Raw genomic sequence first — 20,734 nt, forward strand, 5'->3', positions numbered from 1 at the left:
ACAGAGGAAAACACCAGCTGGAGCCTTTACAAAATGTCTGATATTGAGGGATTATTGACAATCTGATAAACAAGTGAGCACTCAATGCGTCATTGATTTGTAATTATGGGGTTTGATTGCTGATTTTTTGCACTCAGTTTTGAAAATATTCAGATTACACCTTTTTGCATTATTGGAGATTTAATTTACTGTAAATGATGCCCTCCCCCAGCCCCCCAAAAAAATTAAATCTATCAAAACCCAAATACAATTGGACTATAACATTTTTTGAGGACAGTTTCATTTATGTTGCGTGTCCAAAAGCTTTTAGTTTGATTATCAAATAAAAAGTCACTCAGCAACATTGACAGCTTACGTCTGCTAAACTCTGTGTTGACGCATAGCACTTTAAAACCAGGGACAATTTACCACTCGAAATTCTTAGTTATTTTGAATCAATGGAACTTGTATTTCAAAATGTAGTCCTCAAAAGAAGCTTCTCCTTCCTTTCCGGGGATTATTGATTTTTCAAGCTTCAATGGCAGATCGCTTCACCTGAAGCTATCTAATAGGTCTTCAAAATTAAATCCATGAATAAGTGAAAAAAACGCTGTTCCCAGCTAAACAGTAATGGTTTCCAAATAATTATTTGAAAAAGGGGGCCTATCGTACTTATTTTATGTTCATAATGTATGTTGGGTTTCTACAAGAACACGTTTAAAGCTTTAATGTTAAAAAAACAAGTGATTTTTCATCATACTCTCTCTAATTATCTCAGAGGAAATATGGTGCACCTTTGAAAAGGAAGTTCACAAGCCCCTGGTGAAGATACTTAAAAGATGGCGCTTTCATTTGATCCTCCTGCTTTTGACATAGGAAAGGGAGAAACATCTGATTGGTTTTTGATGTCATGCTTCCTGATAGAGAGCCCCCAAAAGTCTAATTATGTTTGACATTACAGGTTGTGTTTTGGTAGCCACTCCAGTGTTAAAAAGCTCTGAACAACGTTTTTAGTGTTATGTCCCCTCTTAATAATACAATGGCTCCAGAGCTTAAACGATAGCCTGAAAATCTATGTAAAATAAATGGAAATAAGTAAAAACATTAGTATTGTTAATGTATCGGAGTGTAGAGCTAATTTCCCAGACTTCTATGTATTAGTATAAGGTTCTAAAAGTCCCATCTTACTTTTCTTTTTGCGTCCAAAATGAATCCACCGTTTCCTGCTTAGCTTTCACACCTCAACACAAACATAGGGTGTATCCTTCATCATCTGTTTATTGTAATTGTACCATGACAAGCTACTGTTTCTCTGGTAGTGAGTTTTGAAAGTTTGTTTTTGGTGTAAATATCCCTATATCCAACAACAATATTACCCTACACTCTTAGTATAGGACCCTCATACAGTCGGTTCTGGGGTCTTACCTGTAACCCCACAAAATGTAGATGACTAATTAAATGCTCCATCTGAAAAAATGCTGTAGATAGCAAGGTATAACTAACAGTCAATTCCTGACAAACGTTCCAATTATATTACATTTAGCATTCCCCACTTTTATGACACAGGCACACATCTTGTGTGCAAAGAACATGTAGCTCCTGCCTATAAATACCCTGCACCTTAATTGGGTGTTGTTTTGCACACAAGCTTTCCTTAGGAAGCAACATAAAAGACCACAAGGTTCAGAGAGTGGAGTATACTGTATTACGTCAGATAACTTTCACATACAGTCACAGGAAGAGATCAGTAATGCAAAAACCAGACACATGATTCTTCATCAGGCTTTCCTTAAGAGCTGCACTTTCCATTCTTAACTAATTACACAGCTGTTTAAATACAGCAGAGAGTGTGTTGGGTTGATACCACTGATCTTGATGAAAGACACTGTTATTGGTCATTTACCACAGTTTATTTACCATATATTATAATGCAACATCTTGTAAAAAGCACACACATGTAGATATATGAGTGCACAATCAGATTATTGGTTGTAGAACACATTTCAAAAACAGAAAAACATTAACTAAAAGAGTGATTTAAATGGATGACGAAAAGTAAATATCCGAACATCCCAGTGCACCGAGATCTGGTGTTTATCTTTCATCTGTTTATTTCTCAGCGCGAATCAATTAACTATAATGTGATCGACACCCAAAATCATGAGGGAAATCAAAAGTCACCATGTAAATTATACTTACTGCCGGCAAGATGTGTAGGCTGTACATTTTATATAACAATTACTGTCCGTTATTTTGTCTTGTCTCTTGTCTTTGTTAATTTTATTTGGGTGGCTCATTCCTCCAGATGAAAAACGCCACGGGGACTGAGTGGGGGAGAGCGCTCTGACTGACAGCATGATCAGAAGAAAGCAGCAGAAAATCTTTTAGCTTGGCTGATCTTTCATTTGTTCTGCTTCTCAACTGCTTATCATACTGTTTCCCTGCTCTGTTAATAGCATTTTGGATTTGATTATTTAACCTGACGCAGCAGAGAGGTGTCCAGATGAGGAGCAGCCGAGGAAACACGTTTAATAAGATTAACAAAATCATTAAATTATTAGCCTTAATACTCCTTAGGAGGCAGAGCAGAACGCGGAAAGTCATGCTGCTGTTCAGCCTCCTTTTCTAATTGAGGCCATTGAGGGTCAGGTGGGTCAGGTGGTTCAGAAGCTTTACTAATCAATATGGCAGCACCCCTTTATTTCCACTGAGAAATATCTCCATTTTCATTACCCTGGGTCCAGGATGCTCTGCAGTAGATTAATAAGTCTCCGTTGCTTCTTTACCAGTCCCAGTTCCCTCCCACACAGCCTGGTGTTTCATGTGTGCACTGATTCTGTGCAGCAGTCAGTATTTCAGACACAGAGGCTCACAGTGTGCACAGCTCACTGGTGGAGGGAGCGGGTCTGGGGGCAAGGCAGCACAGGCTCGGAGGGGAGGGGAGGCATGAGGCCAGGGTGGTACTTGGCTGGCCTCGGACCTCCTAACGCCTGAGTTGGGGGCTCCGTGCCCATGTTGAGGTGCAGCGATAGGCGGGCATGGCAGTAATCCAGGGCCGACTGCTCACACCTATACAACGTAAGAGCGCTCAGCTGCCGCGGTATCTATCAGAAACAGGAAGCAGGAAAGGGAAAGGAGAGAAATTATGAGAACCACAAGTAAGCTTTCAAAATCATCCAAAGAGCCTTAGTTTCAACATTTTTTATCAGCTCCCAGAATATTTGGAAATGGTTTAATTTACTTCATGCAGTTGTGGCTCAGCACTGTCATTAATGCAGCCTTGGCGCGCCCCAAGACCTGAAATCTGGTGCTCAAACACCCACTTTCAGCGGGAGTGATTTATATGCAAGATGAAAGCCTTAAGCAAGAGTGCACACATATTTTCTGCCCTCTTTTAAATGGAGTCAAGGCTCCATTTAGAAAGAGAGTGCTTATTACATTAAAAGCACTTTGCTGATTCAAAGACCCCTCTTGGTTTTACGTGTTAGTGTGGTCTGAATTATGTCAATTAAAAGGAATATAGCTGCATCATGGCCTGTGCGATATTGATATTAATATCCTTGTGTTTACAGTGGCTTTTTAAACAAAAATATGAATGCACTCATGCTTCTTGAAATTCACAAAGCAACATTACAGTACAATACAGTGCATAGAAACATTCATATATGAGAGATAATGGAGGACACATGCAGGACTTGAGTGTACTGTGTATCGTTCACCTCCACATGGAGATACACTGTACATTAACACTACTGTTCAGACATTTGTATTATCTGTTACATATTCACATTTCTCTTCTTTGCACGTTATATTAATATTGACACCTTTTTATGGGCTCACTATATTTGTTGGAAGCTGTTTGTATTTGGGCCCTCTGAAGTTTTCTCAGTGGTTGGATGGAATACGTTTAAACTGTGATTTGTCAGCCAAAGTTGTCAGGATCCCAAGACTTAGTAGACGAGATCAATACAAGTACAATTCCACTCTTTTTACCAACTTGATAATAAGATAAACCAAAAACAAAACAGTAAATCCTATGTAGAAAGCTTCAACTAATACTCTTCGATTGTGTTTGCATATTTGTTATTGTTCGAAGTTAAATAGAACATAATTCTATCTCTAATATACCTATTTGATATTGCTGTGTACGTTTGAACACATCATGATAATGTTATAGTTTTTTGTCAGATGGGTTATACCATTGAACAGCCAAGAAAAAAGCCTTCTTCTCCTTTGTTTACTTCCATAACATAGTGACATCACAATGTAACACTTTTGTTTCTATTGGTGAGCGCTCGGACACATTGTATATGTTAGGATAAGTGGTTGACTAATCACAACAGTGACTCTGATTTTCAGACGTGAAAAGAGGTGCTGCAGCACAGGCAGAATTAGAGAATAAAGCACTTTTGGAATATTAAGACATACTGTATAAACATTTCACAGGAGTGGCAGAAAATACAATTATGAAACCTGAAATTTAGCATAACAGGGCCCCTTTAAAAGCATGAAAGACAATTATACAAAAATATATATCAGTACACAGTGCCAGCTCGAAAATCAGAACTATCGTATAATATGTTGGATTATTTGATTGTGCCACAAAAGGGGTTATTTAAAAACTGATTTGATGTGAAATGGTTGCCAGATTTAGGGTTTTTTCTGTGTTGGTTACGTTACATTTCACAACGCCATCCCCGCCATTAGACCCTTAAAATTAAGGTCACAGCTTTCAAAAGGTTATGTTTTCCAGGATATTTGCTTTTCACTCTAAGAAAGAAGATTAGTTGAAAACAGGCTGTTTTTTCAACAGATGAACTTTGCACACTACTTCAGAGGCCTTAATAAAAGATTAATATACTAAACAATGCTCAGAATGCAAAATGAGCTTAAAATGAAGGGAGGGGGAATCTGAATCCGGGAGTTCTCTGTGCAAATTGTCAAGGGGAAGGATTTATTTTCTCCAATTATTGCAATAGAAAGAGTCCAACATGTAAGCACAGTCCATATTAATTTGGTCGGTTGGCTAGTTGAACCAACAGCCCTTTCTCTGTGTGTGTACAGAAGTAGTTGGCAGAGCACTTGCAACCTTTGCCTCTTTAACATCTCTTGCCTCCTCTATTTAACTTCCACACTGCCAGTTTATCACGGCTGAAAGCCAAAGGTGCCATAAAATAAACCGAGCTGCAGTTACTGAGACAATAAAAGCATTTTTTGCCTTCCCTCCACAGATCAGTCAATACATAAATAAATACACCTTTAAACAATGTGAGGTGCTGTTATTATATATGTCTCCCACTGCATGAAAAGCCCAGAAAGGATAAAAATACTGAAAATAGAAAGAGTATAACCTCTTAAATAGTTATGGGGAACCATTTTGCCTTTTTTTGGACTAAAATAGGATTTTGTTCTTTGAAGGATTTGTTTGGTTCAAAATAATCAAAAGAGAGTGTGAAATAGTTTAAATCTGCAATGAAAAGCTTTTGATAGTGACTGCCAGTTATGTCAGGTTATTTCTGCTGTGGGCCAAAAAAACAATATACTGTATGCTCTCTACTGTATAGCGTTAGCCTAATAGCTTAATTGCCTGAGTCATATGTTTCCAGTTTTTCCATTTCTGACCATATATCAGGAGCTGCTTTGGAGGCTTCAACTCCCGTTGTCACTTCCTGACCGGACTACTTTCGCTCTTGAATCAAATAGAAGAGCTAACTTGTGGTCAGCCTAGCCCTGATTTTCATTGGGGTCGCCCTGTTTGTATGAAATCAAAGAGATGCCTTAGGCAGATAGTTATTTCGGAACGTAACAAGTATTCTAATGGCATAGGCAATAATGCATGGTGAATCAGCAATGTTAGGAGATTAAAGTTAGGCAGATACTGTATCTCCATTTGGCCAAAATATTACTCTTAATTAAGTCCCTAATTTCTTTATCAATGTATTCAGTCCGTGGCAAATGTATCAATGTTAAAGCTGTGATCTGTGTCTGCAATTGGTGTTTGAAATGAGACTGTTTTAGACTAGAAGGGATAGAAACGTTATAAATGTCCCATACATTAACCTTAACAATTACTTATATGGATCAGAGTTTCTAAATTGACCAATGTCCGCCTCATTTTTCTGCTCGCCAAGGAAGTAAAATGTGATGCAAGAAGTGTGGTAATGCCTCGGCTTAGACATAGTGCTGTGACGCAATGAAATCTCAAAGGAAAAAGTGGAAGCACTGAAAACAAATTTATGTGGGCACATTTGTAGAATTGTCCAGTTTAGATTTGTATACTACAAATACAAAAGCACTTCAATATGCAGTGATACAGTCATACACGCAGATAAACACATACTATCCCCCCAAGCAAGTTTGATTCTTAAAAAAACAACCACACTGTTTCATGACCTTTCTGAATTTTTTCTATTGCCTCCTCCTCAAACACTTTAGTCAGTTGCTGCCTTTCCCACCACTTTGCCTAAACTGTCACCTATTGCAGAGCTTACATAAAGTGCACTCTTAGCCTGCAGTTCACTACATTTGCTTGTTTTTATGTAGCTGTTTACCATGATAAAAACATAATTTATATTTCATTGGGTCTATCAAATTTTAGTAAGGTCCTCCTTAAAATGTTTTCATTGATTTAAGGGTGATAAGTGCAACTTTTTCTCTGATAACAATTGCAAAGTAGGACTGAATCGAATAATTTGAGCCCATATGACTTGCCCCAGATAAGCCCTCTCAAGCACTTCACAAATATGAATTCAATACACCAGCGTTTCTCAAAGTGTGGGGCGGGGCACAGAGATGTGATAGGTGGGTCGCGAATGGACGCGATGAACGGGAGATTTTTTTTATTTTTTTAATAAATGTTTTGTACCTCAGGCAGCGTTGCAGTCGGGAAGAAAAGCAATGTGGAGCGGCGCTTCCCCACTTCATAAGGAGTTTCACCGTGACACTTTTCGAAATCCTGTTTGTGCCCCCCCACTTTACAAATAGGCCTATGTTTATTTTATTTTTTTAACGCAAGCCGTCATCTCCATGGAGGACCACACAGCCTCTGTGAGCGAGCGAGACAGAGAGAGAGAGAGCGAGAGAGCTAGAGAGAGCACACCTTTATCTATTTAATATAGTTGTAAAAAATAAAGTAAGAAATCATTCCAATGTGTACTATAGGACAGTAAAAACAAAACAGTTTAAAAGGGGAGTGATTAGCAAAATATGCATAAATAAAAAGAAAGAATGCTAACTAGGTAACATAAGATAAGAATAAACTAGTTTAAATTATTTGGTATTGGTTGTGATCATATTCTAAAGATTATTGAAAAGTATACAGCTCCCTTTCATGAGTGTTGAGAGCTGTATCCATAAATTCATTTTGTGCTCAAAGTGCACCAGATTGATGCATTTAACTTCATCATTTAAAAAAAACTCTTCCCCCCATAGAGGATGTGAGGTCCACCCCCAAATAAAGCAGGTTAATATAATTAAATTGCATACATTTTCTTTTAGTAAACATTGAAAACGGGTCCCACAGACCCAAACAGCACACAAAGGTTAAAGGTAAGCATATCATAATGTTAAAATGTGCTAAATATATACACTACAAAAAACAAAAAAAGAGGAGTAAAAGTAGCTCACTTTTTTGAAAGTAGCTCTCATCCTAAAAAAGGTTGGAGACCCCTGTTACAGTATAGAACGATACATTTGACAATTTTAAGCTTGGCCTACCATTTTATTGGAGCGATGAGGAACAGGTGGGGCTTGAAAAGGCCCACCTTTTCAAAGTGGGGAATGACAGAAAAAGTTTGAGAAACACTGCAATACACTGTTGGTCTGACATTACAGAGTTAAAGAGAGACAGAAACATCACTGAATGTGCAACTCTTTAACACACGTCATAGAGAATGAGTTTCTGTGAGTGAAGCAGTGGGATGTGAAACAGCAAGTGGAAACTGGGATATCACACTTACAGTACAAGTCGTTCTAATGGCATTCATTTTATCTCATCTCCTCTGCTCTATGTATATTGAGTCAATCTCTCCACTTCTATATATACACATATTCAATTTAACAAGACAAACCATGCGGAGAGATAGAAATCAGCGCTGCCTGAAAACAAAGCAATGGGCTGCAAAAGTGGAAATGTGGAGGTAGGACAATGAAATACGAGCCAGAAAGACCAGTTTGAGTATGACTCTGTAATTTACAGGCCAACATGATGCACTGTAGTAAGAATTTTACAAGGTTACAACGCTGGCATTTATGTTATCCTTCATTGCAATGAGGTAAACAGTATAGAAATATAATCTGTATTTTAATCTAAATCTAAATTTCCTTTTTAAGATTGATTGTTTTCTAGATTAATCAGTTTACATAATGTAAGAAAAAACCCAACATTAAAAAAACATATTCTCAATATGGATATTCATTTAAATTTCAACAGATACTGCACAAGCAGGGATACCAAATAACGTTCGTTTGATCGACTAATGGATGAGTGGACTACTTTTTGCAGTTTAGAATATATTAATTTGATTTGTTACCATCACGTTTCTTTCCGATGCCATGCCATCAAGCGACTGTATGAAGCTGTGTTTAGGCACTGCATTGCAATACATGCTGACATGCTCCCAAAGACAATGCTGAAATGCAGATGCTTAGCAGGGGTTGATGGGAATGCAGGTGGTAAACATATTTGACAAATAAAAGCTGACTTGATGTTAGGGTTAAAGGAAAAGTCAAAAGACTAGAAGTGATAACAATTCATCCCGAGGTCAACATCAATATGTTTTATGATGCTACATCCATCCAGTGACATTTTACTCCAAACCACAAATGTGAATGTCATGGTAGTGCTCGAGGAAAAGCCAGCGGATACAACAAAGTCAGTAGAGTTCACCCATAAATATCTGTATCAAATTCCTCTGCAATCATTCTTATAGTCAAAGAGATGAACTGGACAACAAAAAAGCCAAGATTGCCATCAGTATAGTCAGGCGGAAAAAAGCTATGAACTGTAACTATAGGAAGATTGAATCTGCACGGATATTGCAGACAAACATGCTTGTTTTTTTTATTCAGGATAGTATATTGCTGTAGTTATCAGGAAAAAATGTAAACTTTCTTGCAACCAAAAGGTCACATTTTTTAATTACAACAACATCCTTATGTCTTTCAATTAGCTGGCAGATCATTACCACCGCTCCGTGTTTTTGTTAAAAATGTCAAAAAGCTTATCTACCTCAGTGTCGGTCCTTGTGGAAACAAGCATTATCTAATTACTAAAATACCAAATGTCAAAAGAAAGTCCATTAACTTAATGCCAGCTCTCTTTATAAGTCTGATGAAGGTTTGATGCAGTTGAGAGTCATTACATTTATTTAATGGTAATGTTGTATTTAATGTTGGTACTACATCTCATATGTCAACCAAATATTGTATTACATCTTCAATTCATACCGTGCAGATGCAGGATTTTATTAATGTGTGAGGTGGAGTTTAAATATCTGCATTTCAAAGTCGGTAAACTAGAAAAAGGATCAGTTGCATGTATTACCACTGAAGAATAGATGCAAAGCCTTTTTGGCCAACTAAGCTGAGTGAGCATTCAGGTTTAATCAGGAATATTGAGGAAATGTTGGCTGGTATGTTTGGAGCTCTTAGAGAGGTGAGTCATTGGCTAGCAGAGCCTGGAGCGTGGCCAGCCGAGCTGCTTAGGGCTGCAAACACTCAGATTCTGCCTGAGGCATGATCACCATCTCTTCCCTCCACTTTAATGACTGAGGAAGTCCTTTACAATCTAGTTGTGTGCAACCTAAGCGGATAAATATAAAATTAATTCAAATCTCTTGATTACAATAGCTTTCCAAGAACAGTGTTGTTTGCTCTTGACAGTTGTAAGATGGTATTCAGTGAGTCACTGGCGTCAAGCCAAAGTAATAAAGTGGGCATCTGGCATCAGCCCGATCTTGTCCTCACTTTAAGTTAACTGTTTAAACTTCAGCTCAATGTGTTTATCCTGAAATGAGTTTAAAGCGAACAAAGTAAACTGAGTACAAAGGCTGCTTGCTAACTGTTGAAACTGCATTTCTGTCCCAGGTGCTGTGTTATAAGTGTGTGTAATTTATATCTCAGGTTAAGTGATCCCATGTTAATTTAATGAAATTAAATTTTTGCATCTCCTTCTCAGCTAGAATGACTCACTCTTTATCAGCGGAAACCTCAAGAGTTTAAAGTGTTAAGAAGTGATCTTCTTAATTGGTCCGCAAAGTGTTGTCAGGCTTTAAGTGGTAACAGCTATTATTATAAACCATAGAGCTGTTTTTTCGTAGTGTGTACAACACACCATTTTATCAGTAGTGAGAAAGAATGTCATTGTTAGACAAAAGATAAATTAATTGACCAAAACATAAACTTCTAATTTGGAAGTAATACATTAAAGCAGGCATGAAGCAGTGAGATCATTTCTGCCCAACACTGCAGTGTTAGGTTTAACAATGTCTAGCAATCACCAAGCCATTTTATAATGCTAACATGACTAAGCTATTTGGACATATTATTACGAACGGCTTCATATTGTAAACACACACAGAGCCTAGAGGTACTGGTAGGTTTGTGTTACTTCAGGCTAGCTCTTCCCCCCTGTTTCCCGTTATTAACTAAGCTAAGCAGCTCCGAATGCACTTTACTCTCTAGTTAAAAAGAGTATATTTTCAAGTGTAATCATTCAAAATAAGATTTATTTTTATTTTCTGTTCATTTAACCTTTATTTAACCAGATAAAAAGCATTGAGATAAAATCTCATTTACAATGTTGACCTGGCCAAGAAGGCAGCAACGTGACACATTATTACACATAAAACAGACATATAAAATACAGAGAACACAACTAAGTAAAAAAAAAACAGATTATTCCGGACACTTTGCAAAGCCCTTATACCACAAACTTTAAATTGGAACTGAAACTGGCTCTTTGGCAATCCCAGTGTTTTATAACAAAGGGCGCAGATCTTCAAAGCACTCCACTGATCCACTCTAAAGCACTTGTGGAAAAGGACAATGATGTAAACTTGTGTGACACAGCACACAGCAATTAATTATAATTCCCAAGCTATTAGCTTTGGATTGCTAATAAAAATATTAACATGGGTGGTCCCCCTTTGCACTGCTCTGAATGTAGGTCAAGCTGCAGCTAAATGATTCCCAATTAGGTGATAGGCAGCTGCACCATGCCAGCATGCCTCAGACTGGCAAGGGAGGCATGAGCTCTCATTGGCATATTAACAACATCCTCCGCCTGCGCTGTGCTGCTGCTCTCTGTCAGCGAGATAATTCACTCAGTGGTCAGCGCTGCGGCGGGAGAGCACAGACAAGCCTCTATTATCATCGCTGTCTATTAGACTACACACGTGGATGCTGAATAGCATGCTAATGGCAACAAGACACTCTTCCCTGATTGTTGCTTGGTATGGATAAATTAAGAAATGATTTCAGGGTGAATGGCACAGAGATGAAGCTGATGAGCAGTACTTAAATCAGGTTTTAAAATTGTTTGACTGATAGAGATCATGCAATGTTATTATTTTTATTGATTGTTATGAACCTGTCTGAGGACCACAGATGGAAATTAGCTATTAGCTATAATCTGGCATATTGCATCTCTTCTCTTTGCTGAGATTAATGTTTTTGTATGCATGGTCCTTCTATAAATAAAAATAAATAAAAAAAGCTAACAACTTTGCTTAATAAAGCAAGGCATACTGCAATGTAGGTGAATTTACAGTCAGATATGGTTTATTATACCTGTGAATTATTATGTTGCATTCACATACACAAAAGCTTAGAATAATGTTCTCTTGCACTGATTTGTTTTACCTTGTTGGCCCAATTACTTCAATGACATGTCATATTTTTGACTAATGAATTCCTAAATACAAATTAGGTATTTATTTATTACACTTTTTGTATGTGGATTTCTTCCAGAAAATGCCTCATTTGCATATTGAAAACAATATACCTGGCTTTATCTAACATTCAGAATTATTTTCTGATTAGAGCAAATTTAATAAGATAAGGCTATTAGCATATTTCAACATAACATTTCAGAACATTTGAAATGCAACATACAGTACAGTAAGTGTGTTGTTTCTTCAACTTTCATGGTGATTTCACAAGATACCACATTTCCCTTAATCGCCACTAGTCTCTCCTTGTAATGTTAAACACATCTTTGAACACATATTACACACACAGGCCGTCATAAATAAGGACTGACACAACTGTATCTGAACTGAAACTCAACGTTTTTTATTGTAAAACTGCATGAGATGGAACTCTAAAAAGATCATCTTTTCGGTGACTTTAATATTCACCATGTAATTACATTTCTATTTGAAAAGCTCTCTGCATTTGTCAAAATAACCATAATCCTTCAGATGTGGGGATTTATCTTCTCCTAATGCAGCTCATCTCATTTTCTGCTCATCAATGTTGGCAATGCATGCTGAGATTATGTTATTCACTGGATCGACAGTTTATGAGTCACTAAAGAGTCTTTCCACATGTATGTATGTATGTATATAAGTAACCTGAATAGGGATACCAGAACATATAGATGCATAGATGAATTCCTAAGATGAGAAGCGATGTGCACCACAGTGTTGCTGCATTCTCCCTCGTTGACTGTTTTCCTCTCTTTTTACACTCCCACACACGTCCCTGAGTGCACACATAAACACATAAACACACACACACACACACACACACACACACACACACACACACACACACACACACACACACACACACACACACACACACACACACACACACACACACACACACACACACACACACACACACACACACACACACACACACACACACACACACACACACACACACACACCCACACACACACACAGTGGTGCTTCTTTTCAAAACAGCCTGAATCCTGAAAATAGACAACTAAAAAAATTGAAAATATGTCGCTTCTAAGGTTACAGTACAGCTATTTACTTGGAACTGTGAAGCTATCATGTAATATTCTTTCATATCTATTTTAAACGCTACTTTCACTTTGTAACATGTACTGTTCTGAATAGGCCGTTCTTGATGCAATTCCAATACTGTAATATGATGAAAATAAAAATAAATCTAAGACTAGGCTTTAAATTCTGACAGAGACCTTAAGTACTGGTAATTCAATTTAATAGAGCTCCTTCATGCCCACAATGTACAACAAGTACCATACATTGTAATGCTAGATGATGGTATAATTTAATTTGAGCTGGTTGCATGCATACAGATTATGCTTTACCAGGAAAATATAATTAATTTTTTCGACCTATTGTTAAAATATCATATAACATTTGAATATTTAAAATAGTTCACATGACCTCTTTAGATGATTACCTGATCCTGCAGTTCCCATTAGCTCTAAGGAAATGGTCATTAAATTGTTTACCATCCCGCATCTTTTTATGTTTGGTTTACACTCACTGCTCTCGATTTTTTTGCTTCAGTTTATTTATTTTTGGGCGAAAAACTCACGTGTACACTACTTTACCATCACCAAACGGTAAGCAGCCAAACATACAGAAGTGAGTGAAGTACACATGTCTTTCAGTATAAGTAACAACTACTGTACCACAGTGAAACAATACTCTGTTACAAAGCGAAGTACTGCATTCAGAACGATTGTAATAGAAGTATAACGTATCAGCATCAAAATGTACGGTCCAACGGCCAATTTCAGAATAATATATTATAGGATTATGATCTTATGTTTTAGTTTTTTACTATGGCATCTGTACTGTCAGATAGCTTTTGACTTCCTCCAGGGATAAATCAAGTCTGATCTCTATTTATACTGTAATAACACATACAACATATCTGTTGATTATACAGTATATTAACCCTGATTGAGAAACTTTGAGGTCACTAAAATTAGCAAATAAATGTGAAGTCAAACGTATAACATAGTTTCTCTAAATTGTTATGGAATAGAAATATAAAGTTGCAGCAAAGGGAAATACTCAACTTAAGTGTTATAGTACTTGGACTTAGTTACTGTCCACATTCTCCTTTGATAAACAGAGTGGATGATTTAGCAGCGAGAGGCAGATATTTCCCTCAGGAGTGGACAGAGATTAAAAGATAAAACGAGAGTGGATGTTGGATTTATAATCAGGTCACCAGAAACATACACCAAATGAAGGATAATGTTGCTCCGGATCAGTTTGATGTATAAATACAGTAGGCAGTATTTGCTAACACCTGACACCTATCGACTTAAAAGGTGATAATGCGGTCACCTCAGATGGATAGCGCCTAGCCCATGCGTGCACTTGACTGGAGGGAGGAGCGACCCCCCCCCCCTCATAATGGAAATGTGTACAAAAATATTCATGAAGGAAAACCGATAATAATAATAATTATCATATTACATGAGAGGTTTTCCTAGACTTATTTTTCCCACCAAAGGAAAAGAGGTTTGTCAAGAGAGACATAGATGGTTACACTAAAAGAAAGACCTAAAGGGATTCAGTGATCTAACGCCAAGCTATTTCATTCTCTAATGGATCTCCAGAGTTTATCAGCCCTGCTTTGTCCAGATGAGATACCAAGCTACTGTTGCAAATCACAGATCATTTAGTGTTGTAAGGTGAAAAAGGATATAGGGAAAACTACACGGACAGATGTGTGTTTAATGGAAATGGTACAAATACAATCACCTTGGTTCTGATTGAATGCTCATTGATTTTTCGGATGACTGATTTAGAAAATATTGTTGTTTGATAGGAAGATTTTACAGATAGAGTCTCGAGTTGGAGTCTGCAGTCATTTTAAGAATACAATTTACATCTAGGTGGATTTGCAGGTGTCTAGAATATCAGAGGTATGGTAATCTGCCCACAGTTTATTAGTTTAAATCCAATTAAGAGATTTATTAGACACAAGTCTGCTGAGTTCTGCTATAATTTAAAATGTGAATAGGATAAGTGCGTGTTTGTTGTCGGGGTTAAATAGAGGATTACAGTTAAATTGCAAAATAAGGAAAGGCTAAGGATTGGGGTTTAGGATTAAACATGGGGTTGGAATAAACCTAACTCAGCTTTGGGGGACACATCGGTTTAACTCAAGAGGGGCCGCTGCTATAATCCTCCCTGCTGGCTTTTTCACTATATTCTGTTTCCCTCCACTCCATTTCCAGTCTCGGTTGCCATTGTCTGAGAGACACAACAACATGAAGCAGCCAAACTATGCAAGATATCTGCTAATTAAGGAAAACTCCGACCACTGCCTGGATTCTGTAAAAGGCAGGTAATTAGTCATATGTAAACTGTCCCTTAGTAAAATGTCTACTCCAGTACTGTACTAAGATAATGAGCGCTCTGCTAAGAGTTCTGCATTTGAAGAATCCGTATTTGAATATCTGGGATTGAGGGGGGGCTTTTTTAACTGAATTGTGGGGGGGTTTACAACTTTTGGCAAACTTTTTCAGTTATGTAAGGGAACAAAAAAAAACGAACTTTTCAAAAATGGTAGCATTGAGAAGGAAGATGACAAGCAACTGTTGATAAAGGCTCGGCTTCCTGTCAAACCAAAACAGAGATACATTTTTCTAATGCACACAAAGGGCTAATTTAGAGATGATTTGGCCACTTGTGGGCACAAGGAACCGGCTGAAAACACAAACTGACCAAATAAAACATTATTTATGGAGTAGTACCAATGCTAGCACAGGCCTGACTGATCCGAACTCCAATCACAAAACAAAACATGAATATGTTTTTTGCTTCTCATCAAAAACCTGACAAAACAATAATTCAGAGTTTAACAAATTGGAATAATGAGATTCAGAGCTTATATTCTGTATATATTTAGTTTTTTGTGTGTTTATTTTGGGTTCATTACACTGAAGTGAAAGCGAAATGTGGCTTTGAACACAGCATTAGGTATTACTTTTGTCTGTTGATAGTTATTAGATTAAGAGCATTGGACAATCAAATTAATAAAGGGGACATAACCGACAGTTTGAATCAGAATTTGTTTATATTTAAATAAACACAATATACCGTGATTTAATTACAATACACAATTAAGAGGATTCAAAACGACATCATGATGCCCATTTGGAAAAACTTTGAATGAATGTTTTGTCAGGTTTGTGTGCAAGACGAGAAACCAACAACTTGTACAAGTCCTGTTTTGTGATTGTATGGATCAGTCAGGGCTAACAATGTTACCACTCACTAGAATAGTGCGCTGTTGTGTGAGTTTGTGTTCACAGCTCGTTTCCTTAAACATGTCTGGCGAGGAGGATGACTTTCTGAAACAGGGAAATGTCTTAAAGAGCATTTCTCTCTTTTGGAGGAACGCCCTTATCACATTCACACAAACCTCCCAATAGATTACAGTCTGCCAGCGACTGAGCAGCTATAGTGGAGCAGCAGCAAATGCCATGCTTAAAAGCTGATGGAAGGATCTTTCCCACTGTCACATTTACCACCCAGATTATATATCTTTGCGATATTGGGGATTAAACCGCCGAAAGGCTTGCAAACCCTCTTCTTTAACCGTTGAGGCTACCACTGCCCATGGGAGGCTTTAATCCAGCCATGCTTTAAGTCAGAGTTGCTACCACTTGTGAACCTGTTAGGCTACTGATGTATAACTGAATAATGGCTGAGGAAATTGTATCACTGTCACTGGCTTCTAATACACCACTGACCCCTTCCAGTGAATCAGAGCTGCTTTAATTCAGTGTTGCTACAGCAAAACAAAAGATGTAGTAAAATGAAATCTATACATTGTTGTGTTTCATAAGAGTTGACAGATTAAGTTTATACGTGGTGCTAAGCCATTACATATAAATGTCAGAGTGTAGGACTCAGGATGCTGTCACGCCATTGCTTCATCCACCACAGTACAGGCTTTTCACTCCTGTCCAGTTTCCATGGTGATAACTCTAAAGAATGGGCTGTATGTCTAAGTCTTAATGCTGGGGACGATTGCGTGTGTGTGTGTGTGTGTGTGTGTGTGTGTGTGTGTGTGTGTGTGTGTGTGTGTGTGTGTGGTTGTGTGTGTGGTTGTGTGTGTGGTTGTGTGTGTGTGTGTGTGTGTGTGTGTGTGTGTGTGTGTGTGTGTGTGTGTGTGTGTGTGTGTGTGTGTGTGTGTGTGTGTGTGTGTGTGTGTGTGTGTGTGTGTGTGTGGGTGCGTGCGTGAGTGTATTTGCCACATGATATTTGATGTGCTCTGCCATTATGAATATCTACTTTAGTCTCTCCTTTGATATTAAATCTTTAAATATATTGATCAGAAATCTCAAAGACACAGAGAGAGACACACACTTACGCACACTCATCATGTTCCTGCTCAAGATTTGATCCCCTCATGATTGGTTGAACATATCTATCAGGAAAACAACTGATTGCACTAGATGTTTAAGACAATGATTTGCAGGGGAACAAAATCTAATCTAATTTATCGATGTTCTGTATGTCTGCAGCCTTCAAAGTAGAACAGCCATCTGTTTGAGTGCTACCATCTTAAACAGCCTCCAAACTTGAACAGACTTGTCCAATATTGATGTGGCTCAAGATATAAGGCAACAAGAGATGAACCGCAGCCAGCTGTTGGCCATGCCGTGATTTTCCACAGAGGGACGATCTGCACTAATCTAATCTGTGGTGATGAGATGTGAATATTGCAGTTCAACCCAAGTGAAATTGCATGAAGCCAGTGATTTCTTTCACACTGCTGCTGCTTTGACCCATGCGCATTACCTTGTTATTCTTCCCTCTGTCAAACAAATGGACTGATTGTGATGAAACTGTGTTGACCTACTTTGTGTTGTCTTACACTCTCATCTTCATGGAACTGATTTATGTTTTTATTTTAGCAAAATGTAATTCGGCTGCTTGTGCAGTCTGCCTCCTCCCCACCAAATATGTTTTCTAAAAAATGAAGTTCTTTCACAACTAAACCGCAACCTCAGTAACGTTTTGAGGATAAAGTGTTTCTTCTCCCGGAATATGGTCTCAGTTTTAAACACGTGGCTATCGTTGTAAACTGAAACAAAAGAAAACAAACAAAAAGAAGGCACAAAATATATACTTGTTTGTATTATGAAAAAAAAATTGTATTATGAAAAAATGTGTTTGTCTCTAACATCCAGCCGGACCTCCTTGCCGTAGCAAGGAGGTCCGGCTGTATGTTAGAGACAAACAAACACAGTGTTATTTTATCGAGGAGAACATTGATCGTGAAAGTCAACTTTGACAGACATGTTTATTTAAAGCCAAACCAAACCAAACTCCAAATTCCTTTGTTTTCATAATACAACCAAGTATATATTTTGTGCCTTCTTTTTGTTTGTTTTCTTTTGTTTCAGTTTACAGCGATAGCCACGTGTTTAAAACTGAGACCATCTGTCGCCTTGGATTACAAACAATCAAACATTTTTTATATGTAAAAAACAGTAGTAATCCGGTGGCATTATATATATTTTTTAAAACAATACATTTTCGTTGTATGGGAACATCATTTTAAGAACACCAGGCTGTTCCTAAGGCATGATACAGTATACAACACACCTGAATCATGTGGGCAGTGGCACCACTCTAGCTGTGGTAAAAACTGTGCTTCTATATTTTATTATGAACACGACCATTCTGTTTTCACCTGCTTAACATGTGAGGTCATGCCACAGACAAAACAAAGCTGTGATAAATCTCACTCTGAGGAGATACAAGAAGCTTGAGGCAGCAATGACACATGGTTCTGTGGTTTGGTTCAATTCCTGCGTTTCTGATATTTCATCTTAAAGGTAATATCATCACTGCTCACTTGTATGTGCGCCATAGTAACTGTAATGAAATCATTTGTGCTTACAGACACACATAACAATGTTAAAACAGCTGGAATAGCATTACAACTGTCCACATGGCTAGAGGACCACATTACTGACAACAGCACTATAATAAATATGGTATTATATCTCCTTACATATACTATAGTATAAATAGTAGTATATTTCTCCAACTTGAGTCACAAAACAAATACGTTACAACAAGTGCCTTCAAATCCTGCTACTTGCCAATATAATTAGCGAACACCTGAAAGGCTTTTACTGCAATCGTCAAGGACTGCTTATAATCTCAGTTCGGTTGGTACTATTTTTGTGAGATTTTTAAATATCACAGGGAAGAAAGCAGCTGGTAGGATAAAGATGTTCTGCGTATACCTATTTCCACTGCCATATTGGCATTAGGCATTAGCTGTCACTGCTGTGGTATTTCCGCACGAGATTACTTGTCAATCAAAATGAGGTGTTTCTCTGAGCATTTTCTGTTAAAGTTAATGACATTTTAGCCTCTTTTGGTGGCTATTTTCCTTGTTTGTTTGCTTCTTTTAGCTGCTTACCATATTTGTTACAGACAAACTGCTGCATTATTCCATCATATGGTAAAACCCCACAGACAGTTTTTAAAACAGTAATATAAAAGCTGTTAGTGACTATGCTTTGAAGCGTTATTGTGCAACAGTTGGAAGTCAGCAAACGATTTGAAGTGGCAAAACACAAGTGTGACTGATTTTCCCTTTTCAAGAGTAATTTTCGGGCATTTGAGAGTCAAATCAAAACATGCTTTGCAGCGTTTATACAAAATTAGCTTTTCTGCCAGAATGTTGCCAACAGGTAAACGGGTACTTTTCTATTCAGAGGAGTGATGGTGGGAAAAGAACATTGTGCTTACAGCCGAGAAGCCTCTCCTCTTGCCTGTCTGCTTCTCTCCTCTCCTCTCCCCTCTCTGTCTTCCTGCATTTCCTCCTCTGTCTAACTAGCAACGCTGCAGACACATCAGTTTGATGGTCAACTTTATTAAGATGAATGAATCTCATCTGTGTGACGCCTGCCTTCATTTTATCGCACAACATTCCCAGTGTGCGCGGCTGACTCTACCATAGGTGCTCAGCTGTCACCTTGGATAGCCTGACAGGAGCTCCCTGGAGGTGACCTTGGGATGTAAGTTCACAGTGCCAGTACAAACGTTTTGTTGCCCTTACAAAGCTGCTGCAGCATGACTCAGTTACACTGTCTGTCTGCTGAACAGGGTGAAATGTACCCAGCTGAAAAAGCACAGTGATAAATCACGTAAGAAAAACAAGTGGAGAGAATGAAGGGAGCAGGGGATTCGAGGTCAGCAACCCCAGTGTTTTCTGAACAACATGCATTTACATTCAGGGGTATTATGAAGGATGGGGGGTCATAAAAGATGTCAGTGGGGTCTGTCGGCCTCCTGCAGTGGTACAAGATGACTTTTATGTTTTGTGGGCAAAAGCACAACACTACATCTGTTCTTTAAGCCCTACAGGATTGGATAGAGCAAATATAATTGACTACATGGTATAAAGGTTCACTTTTTTTTTTTTGTCGGTGCACAAAATAAGGAATTAACAACACGCAGGTCAGGGTTGACTTTTAATCTACTATGCCGAACAATCACATTAACTTTGAAACTTGCTTGAAACATTTCTGTGGGTTTTATCAATGCTGGTGACCTAGCTGTATAGTCCCCGTAAAAAAAATCTATTTAAGATTAAATGAAAAATATATGAACAAACCTCTAATCCTGTGTCCCTGTTTATTCTGTATATATCTTTCTAAATATATATATATATAAAATCCTCTCTTTTCTTTCTGTATGTAAAATGAAAACATGTTGGATGTGTGATATTGAATCTGGGGTTTATTCATACATTT

General features: G+C 37.8%; 1 protein-coding gene across 1 annotated transcript in view; it reads right to left on the bottom strand.

Annotated features, from left to right (window-relative positions):
- Window positions 1-1,716: 1,716 nt before the first annotated feature.
- Window positions 1,717-20,734, bottom strand: part of LOC307044972 (leucine-rich repeat transmembrane neuronal protein 4) — a 53,334-nt gene continuing 34,316 nt past the window's right edge. Inside the window, exon 3 of the mRNA XM_079690431.1 lies at window positions 1,717-3,083. The gene's annotated coding sequence lies outside the window, so the exon portion shown is untranslated. The remainder of the gene's footprint in view (window positions 3,084-20,734) is intronic.

The sequence above is a fragment of the Notothenia rossii genome (assembly GCF_949606895.1).
Source record: "Notothenia rossii genome assembly, chromosome: 6".
NCBI classification, from domain to species: Eukaryota; Metazoa; Chordata; class Actinopteri; order Perciformes; family Nototheniidae; genus Notothenia; species Notothenia rossii.